The sequence below is a fragment of the Cryptomeria japonica genome, chromosome 1, assembly GCF_030272615.1.
Source record: "Cryptomeria japonica chromosome 1, Sugi_1.0, whole genome shotgun sequence".
NCBI lineage: Eukaryota > Viridiplantae > Streptophyta > Pinopsida > Cupressales > Cupressaceae > Cryptomeria > Cryptomeria japonica.
This window is the reverse complement of record NC_081405.1, coordinates 144,364,952-144,373,683: the sequence shown is the minus strand read 5'-3', so window position 1 is coordinate 144,373,683 and position 8,732 is coordinate 144,364,952. Positions and strand designations below refer to the sequence as shown.

The 8,732-nt window shown below is 34.4% G+C and overlaps 1 protein-coding gene across 1 annotated transcript in view; it reads left to right on the top strand.

The window, feature by feature from the left end:
- The first annotated feature begins 595 nt into the window (after positions 1-595).
- The window catches only part of LOC131027508 (jacalin-related lectin 19), a 63,488-nt gene continuing 55,351 nt past the window's right edge, over positions 596-8,732 (top strand). Inside the window, exon 1 of the mRNA XM_057957604.2 lies at positions 596-771. The gene's annotated coding sequence lies outside the window, so the exon portion shown is untranslated. The remainder of the gene's footprint in view (positions 772-8,732) is intronic.

The window sequence follows — 8,732 nt, the reverse complement described above, 5'->3', positions numbered from 1 at the left end:
TTAGTGAACAAAGTGATCTATTATGATGTGCTAACGATGCAAGTTGGATATTAAGTTCAAATAATTATGAATAATTATGCTTTATTCACTTCAAGAGTTATATTTGTAAATATGCTAACAATGCGTTATCGTCAATTGATAATGTAACTTTGAATAGAACAATTAATTAATTGTTTCAAGAAGATTGGCAATGTCAAAAGTATGCAGGTAACTATATGACGAATGGGAGTAACAAGAGGATCACTAGGACCGTGACTAGGTTTGTCTTCATGTTATGAAATAATGTGATTTAAATTATTTTATTTCGTTGGAAAACTTTTAAGTTAAACCTTATTTTATCTCAATAAGTCAATTATTCAAGTGTTCATAGTTATGTGAAAAAGAAAAGAGTTAAAATATTTTTCTTGGAACCCATTGAAAAAGGGAAGAAAAAAAAAGTGAAAAGAAAGAAGAATAGATGTTAATTGAAGAAATTCAACAACCCAACTCAAAAAGGGGAGATGCTAGAAGGAAGGTGTAGGATATGTGAAAAAGGGAGTTAGACTATTTTTATTAGGAGTCTTGAAGTACAAACCCAACAAAAAGGAAAAAGGGAAATATGGTGAAAAGAGGAGACGAAAATGGGTGTTAAAAGGAAATTTGAAACCCCAATCCAACAGGGGGAAATGCAGTGAGGGAAGATTCTGGGGGATGTGTTTTGGCTTTTGGGGAAGCAGGGTGGGAAGATAGGGGAAATAAAGCAATTTCAGCCTACTCGTGGTGGTTTGGAAGGTAAGTCCTCTCTGCCTTATGTTCTTTCTCAAATTTGTTGCCAAAATTTTATTTGTGTTGAATATGTGGAGATCTTTCAAGTTGAGAGTGCGATTGTTGACAGTATCTGTGCCACCTCTGGTTATGAGATTTTAGTTTATTTTGCTGTTATTTCCCATTTTTCCCTGTGAATGAAATTTGTCATGGGATTCAGTAGCATTATGCGTAGTTAAAAAGGTATCTGAGTGTTTAAAGTCTCCGTGTTTATGTAATTAGCGAATTGGGGTTTTAAGCGATCCTCTCAGCTCGGGGGTTTGTAATAGCTTGTAAGGCTTGATGATCCATACGGTTGGGTGAAAAGAGTGATTTCCCTCATTGATCTGTTACTCAGTGGAACTACAAAGATTATGACTGGAGAGTCATTCCTTTTGTCCTTAGCTTTGCTTACGGATCTTTAAGGTTCTGTGCATAAATAAGCCAAAGAAGAGTTCATTGCTTTTATTTGTGGAAGAGGACTGTAATATGCATCCTCAGAAAATTATGTTGTTCTATATTATCAGATCTTAGGGATTCAATCTTTTTTTAGACTAATGAAATCTTCTAACTAAAATTTTTTAATAATAGGGTTATGTTTCATTATAAGGCTGTAGCAATAGCAAGAGTAGAGTATGCCAGACAAGGGAGAAATCAGCTCTCTGTTCAAGGGATCTTAGAAAATTTGCTATAATCGACTTAATGTATTATGCCCTTCTTGTAAATGCTCTCAAGACTGCTTAATTTTAATAAACAAATCCGAGCATCTTAATTTTGTGTTTCTAAAAATTTCAAATCACTCTCAATTTTTTTTAGAGCAGCTCACATCAGCATGCTTTTTGCTGAAGTGTCCAAAACAACCCTCCAAAAAGTGAGGCTATACTTGTGCACTAGGTCATGTTTTATCGGTGCGCTAATATGACATCATATAATTGATTTTTTTTTAATTTAAGAGATACATTTCATCAACTTTATAGTATAATTATTGGCACAATATTGTTAAAAATATTAGACATTAAATCAACAAATAACAAATGCTTTCCCACTCATTGGAACACACTAAACTACTAGATCCTTTTGCTTATTGCTCAAGTAAAAAATAAAATAAACACAATAATAATATTTAATCTGTCGTCTGTATCTAAAAACTTTCTTTGTAGACAAGGAAAAAAAGAACAACAATTAGGACTTTGTTTGGTTACATTATTTTATTCAAATGCTCACACTTAAATTAATGTCCACCCCATTTAAACTAGATGAGTGGTATTTGTCTTTTTAGAACATTTCTTTTACTTTATTGGTACTTGCCGTTAGGCTAGTACTATTGCAATCAGTTGTCAATTTTATTTTGTTAATTCGTTATTATTCAAATGTTTCTCCACCAATTAAAACTATGAATTTGTTGTTTTGATATATGTTTTTTAATTTTTATAAAGTTAAGATGTGTGATTTTTAAGTTTCTAAATTATAGAAATTATTTTTTCTCCAATCTAATTGGTTGGAATCTTACTAGCGGATTTCCGGGATGAATTTTTTTAGGTATGTTAAAATACTATTTAATGTGTTAAATTTTCTTATCAAATTTATTTTACACATCCACCAAACAAATATTTAACAAATTTTAAATCTTTTAAAACTTATATAAATAAATAAACATATATATAATAAAAAAATATAGTACTAATATTTATAATAATAAATTAATAAACAACAACAACATAATAATAAATATATAAAAATTTATACAATAATTTTATAATATAATTATAATAATTAAAATAAAATATTATAAGAATCTTAATATTTATATATATATGACTCCAATCCTAACTTAATCTTAAACCGAATAATATATGTGAATAAACTTTAACCCTTTTCAGTCACACACACTCTTTGCAGATGACACTCTTCTATATGGAAAATCCAATATAGCAGAGGCTACTTAGATTAAGAAAGTTTGGGAATCTTACACATCAGTCTCAGGTCAGCGAATTAATGTTCAGAAATCAAAGGTAAAATCTTCAACACAAAACCCACAATTAGCAGAAAGATCATCAAAATTCTGGGATTCAAACTAGAAGATTTACCTTGCTTGTACTTGGGTATTCCTTTCTTCATGGGAGCCAATAAATCATCTTATTGGGAAAATGTGCTTGAAAGGATTAAATCAAGAATCTCAGCTTGGCGAGTCAGATGGTTGTCTCTCTTAGGCCACATCCTCCTTATCAAAACTGTTTTGGCTTCCATTCCTAGTTACTACATCTTTGTCCTTAAGGCTCCAAAATTAGTTGTCATGAAGATCGAAAAAATTATCAGAAGCTTTTTATGGAAGGGTAATATTTCACAAGAAAAGAAAATTCCATTAATTTCACTCACCAATATGTCACATGGAAAGGCGGTGGGAGGAGTAGGACTGCATGATTTCACCAAACAGAATAAAGCATTTGGAGGTAAATTGGTATGGAAAATGTACTCCAAGCCTAATGCAAAATGGTGTCAAATCATGCAAGCGAAGTATCTAGACTCTTCAAACCCGCTGAGAATCCTCACCATTGCTAATCCCCCAAATGGATATGCAATGTGGAACTTTATGATGTCCTCCAGAGAATTAGTAACCATGTATATTTCTTGGCAAGTTAATAATGGGGAGTCAATTCATTTTTGGAATGACTTGTGGAATGGACACCCTCCATTAGCACAATGTCAACATTTGCAAGAAATAATTCCTATTCTCACTCATGTATGGGGTGAGAAACTCATTGACTATATCAATGGAATTGAATCACATTCATGAAAAGCCATCTGGAAAGATTTTTCGCATATTATCACTGATATTAATCAAAAGTAGATGTTACAAAACCTTTTGGATCAGAGGATTGTATTCCTCTCAGATAAATCAGATAAAGTTTTTTGGGCTCCTTCCAAACAAGGAGTATTTTCAGTTAAAATGGATATGCAACTTTACAACATATGATGGAACAACAACAGAACCAAAGAGCTTTTAAATTCTGTTGGAATAACAAGGTTCTGCCTAAAGCAGGTTGCTTCTCTTGGTTGGCAATTCAAAACAAAATCTTAACTAGTGATAGACTAGTCAAGCTGCAAATTTCGCAACCATTTCATTGTGCTTTGTGTAACAAGGAAAGTGAACAGTTGACCATTTGTTTGTTTAGTGCCCATTTTCTCAACAATGTTGGTTTTTCATTTTGAATAGATTGCAAATCTCATTACTGCTGCTAAACACAATTTGGGATTTGTTTTAGTCCTGGCCTACTTTGTTTACCTTCTCCACCTTTTCTTGTATTTGGCATATCACTCTAGCTTCAGTCATTTGGTCCATCTGGTGGGAAAGAAATAAAAGAGTTTTTAGGAAAGTGTCCTTGTCTATTGATAAAGTTTTGGAAGTCATTGAGAAATCTATTTCAGACCTAGTTAATGTTCACGTTCATTTCCATTTTAACATTTCTTCATTATTTTCGTCTTGGGATTTTTTCATTATCAGGAATTGGAAGCACATTTTATCACCTTCTAACTCCAACTTGTCTTCTTCTAATAAATTGATTAAGGTTGATAGATCTAACATTTCATGGCAACCCCCTCAACGAGATTTTGTCAAAATTAACTTCGATGGTTCTTCAAGAGGGAACCCAGGTGACTCAGGGGCTGGAGTTTGTATTAGGGATCATATGGGCAAACTAAAAGCATTCAAATCTTCTGTATTGCCTCTAAGAACTAATCATATGGCAGAGGTGCAAGCGTTATTGGAAGGATTGATCCTCGCAAAGAAATTGGGTTACCTAAAAGTTCATGTTGAAGGGGAATCCTCTCTAATTATTAATGCCTGCATACAGAGGAAAACATTAAATTAGAGGATCAACTATGTCCTCAGACAAGTTTGGTCTCTACTAGATTCATTCCAAGAATTTCATATTTTGCACACTTACAGGGAAGGTAATAAGATGGCGGATACACTTGCAAACATGGGCTGCGATGGTCATCAAGTTGAATTGATCAAGGACGAGCATGAGTTAAAAGATTTTCTGCAATTAAAAAAAATCTTGTGGGATGAGATTTCGTGTGTGATGAGACAAGGTAACCATCATGGTTAATCACTTAAATGACTTCGAATTAGGGTGAATTAATCGCTTAAGCATGATCGCATGTGCAAATTGTATTCAATTAGTCCCTTGTCATCTGTGCATACATGACTACATCCTTGGCGCATGTGAGATGTAATCCGATAACACCTCATTCATGACTTAGTAAAGCTGTCACATGCGAATTCTTGTAAGCAGGAAGAGTTCATAATTACAACATAGACGGTTGGGCCGGCTATTAAACATCACTTCCTCCACCTAAAAGGCATTTTTCCCTCGCAAGCTAAACGGGTCTGTGCTAACACAGATTAAGGTTCGCTGACTTTAATGAAAGGAAGATTGCAAATGGACTCTACTTGTGCAACATGTCGCAAAGAGCACACTGAGTATTTGCTACGCAACCACAAAGTCTTTTTAGTAGTGGAAGAGTGGGAGAGACCCTTCACCAAGCACATTACAGACGTTCTTTTGGGACAAGTAGTCCAAATTCAATCATACCAGATCAGGGGGAGCATCAAGCGGGTGATTGGTGAAGAAATCCCGTTTCCTCGGCAAGATGGGCCATCTTCCCTTCACAACTTATTTCTATTTTCTTGTCAAATGCTTTTGACTTGCTTCAATCCCTTTCAATGCTTGAGTTAATTGCTACCAAAGTTGTCAAGCATGAATTTCTGTCTAGTAATAAACTTCTCCTTGCAATTCAAAGATATGACTTGTGGGAGGGTAGCGCCCACATTGGAGGCATTTTCTCGCGACATTCCCTCCTTTCCAGACATGTCTGTGTCAATTTATGATAACATTAAACATATGCTGAAGATGCAGAACTTTTCCTATATCCAAAGTGCTCTGGATAAACATCATAGGGAAATAGGGCAGGAATTGGTTACTTTGGTTAAGGAAAAGTCGAATGCCTCGTTAATCCTGTTGAATGCCGAACCTCCCGAGGTGAATCCACCCTTGCGACCGGTAGTGCCGGATTTGAATGTCACCTTAGGACCTGTGCTATCGCAGGGCTCCAATGAAGTTGCAGGGTCAACCCAAATTCCACTCATATTCGACAGGGGCATGGTGCAAGAACATCAAGATGAAAACGTCCAACCGATGGACGGGTAAAGCATAGGGTAAACTCGGTACCTGTTTTGATAAGCATACTTATGGACGTCAGATGGCTCTTAATTTTCAAAACTATTGAGGATGGCCAGGTTGCCCTCACAAATTACAAAACATGGCATAACCTTTGATGTTGATAAGATATTCACAAATTGTTTACATATTCAGATACCCTTTTGTGGATTACAAAACATATAAAAAACTTGGCTATGATGGTTTTGAAACACACCAATAAAAAATGGACTGGTAATCTGCCCTTTAGGTCTAATTACAACAACAGACTGAGTTTTTTAAGTTTAACTTTTACTATAGGATCCATATCAAAAATATAAAACCATTTTTAGATTCCCATTTGGACATTATACAACAAATGTAAAACATATATATGGTTGTTTTGGAACATGTGTCTCAAAATAGGACGACTATGTTGGAAAAACCTAGTTTTTGAACAAGGTGACTAGAAAGATTCGACCATTAGACAACTTAAACGATATTTTATTTTGACTTGGTAAGAATGAAAAAGTTCTGTAATTCAATTATCTTTCCAACCATATAAGGATCAACCCCTCATCACATCCGTACAAGCCGTACCAAACAAAAAAACAAATTTCTGGAAAAAAAAACAGAGAAAAATGAGGTTTCTTATTCATTTCATCTTGAAAATCATCCTCACACATTATTCCACACTTAACCACGTACAAATGATTCAAAAGGGCCTATTTATAACTTCCTACACCCTTTCTAACTTCCCCAAATACCCCTTTACAACTTTGTCTCTTCAACTTTCCATTTTGTGCTTTTGCAACTCTACATTTTTCCATAACATTTTTTACAATATTACAAAATATGACAATATGAACTAAAATGGCTCCTATTACATTATAAACGGTCTATTATGACCTTATTACAATCCCACAATGACTCAAAATATCAAAACTCATTAATTGACCATTTTTGACAAGCGTGGCTAGGTGCCCTTGCACCATCAACTTTAAATAAGTTTTGTAGTTGAGGGAATCCTTATCATGTCCAATTATGTTAATATTTGCAATAGTTACTACAATATTAAGATATTATTAGTTGGTTGTTTCAAAATAAATTTTTGATTACCAATATTTGTGTATTCTAACATTAGGACTAATATCTTAGCTATAAACATTATCGTTCTTAACTTGTAAGAGAAAATGCCAAGTATTAAATCATGTTGAAATTGACTTATCCATATTTTTATTTCATAACACATTGAAGCAATGACCTTGTAATCCTAGGTGGTTTATTTTTTCATCTTGGTCTAGTCCAAATAAATTTCACCTTGGTCAAATAATGTAAACATTGTATTTAATTAAATAGTACAAAAACAAAGTATAAATCACTATGGTTGGTTGTTTAACATATGTTTTTCATGCATTGTCCTTGAGCGATAGTCTTCATCAATAAGAAATCTAGTAGTGGAAAAACTATAAAAAATAGTCATATTTTGGTTAAAGGTGAAAGCTTCTCTTTTATTGGAATTGGTGTGGTCATAAATTTTAATTTTGTTAAACAAGATCTTATTGTGATATATTAGAGGTTGAAAATTTTAAACATCATAAAGTTTATATATACTGATAATTAACTAAATATGATATTTATAGTTTTGGCGAACATGTTTTTGATTAATGGTAAAACAGGTTTTGAGGGGACTCGAAACCCCTTACAATAGGTTTTGAAGGGACTCGACACCTTGTAGAGATGGATTTTGCAGGGATCCACAACCCACTTTTAGAATGCTACAAATAGATACAACACAAATTAACAACAACTTACCATGAAAATCTAAATACATCAAACAAGAGAGCCCATAAACACATAGAGAAAGGGATTTGCAAGGTTCCCCTACCTTGAACCATGGGTTTTGGCAAGGCTTCCATAATCTTAAGACCCAATAAAATGAAGACATAACATAACACATGGGTGAATGGGTTTTGAAAAGACTCCCATAATGTTCAGAACAAGGGCAACAAATGTTCCTACCATGTAGCCAATAAAATGAAGATAAGAAGCAACATAGGGTTTTGATAGGCCCCCCAAACCACCACAATGGGTTTTAGAATGACTCTTATAACCATAAGGAAAATGGCTACAAACGCCCCCTTACAACAAGTCCCCACCTCTCCAACAAAGCCCATCTCCACCTTATCTCAATAGGGTCAGCAGAAGAAACCAATAGTAAAAAAAACCAAACTCGCGGCTTCCCCATAAGAAGTTTCTCCACCTTAATAGGAGTATCAAGAAGGACTTGACAACAAAGAGAACAACACAAGCCCATTTTTGAAACTTGAAAACCTTCAAGAACAGGGCACTAACTCCATCCACACAAAAAGAATCATCCACAAGATTAAAGGACAAAACCCTTAACCGAAAACAACAACCACCCATAAAGGCAAGCCCAAACAAAAAGGAAGACAACAACACAGAAAAAGGAAACTCATCAATGTCCCTTCCACCATCACCTCTGCAACTTTTGAACAAAAACCAGGAGGTGTCCAAAATAGACAAAATAAGAGAAACAATAATCTCCTTCTACAAAAACGTTTAAAGCCATAAAAACCACCAAGAAGACTACCACACATAGTCCCGAAACAAAAGAACAAACTTGAAAAACCAAAGCCAGGGGAGAGAGAGAACCAAACAAACGAACTCCAAGGTGAACCCCCAAATAGTTCAAAGAACCCATCCAAACGGCCCCAAAATGCTCCAGCT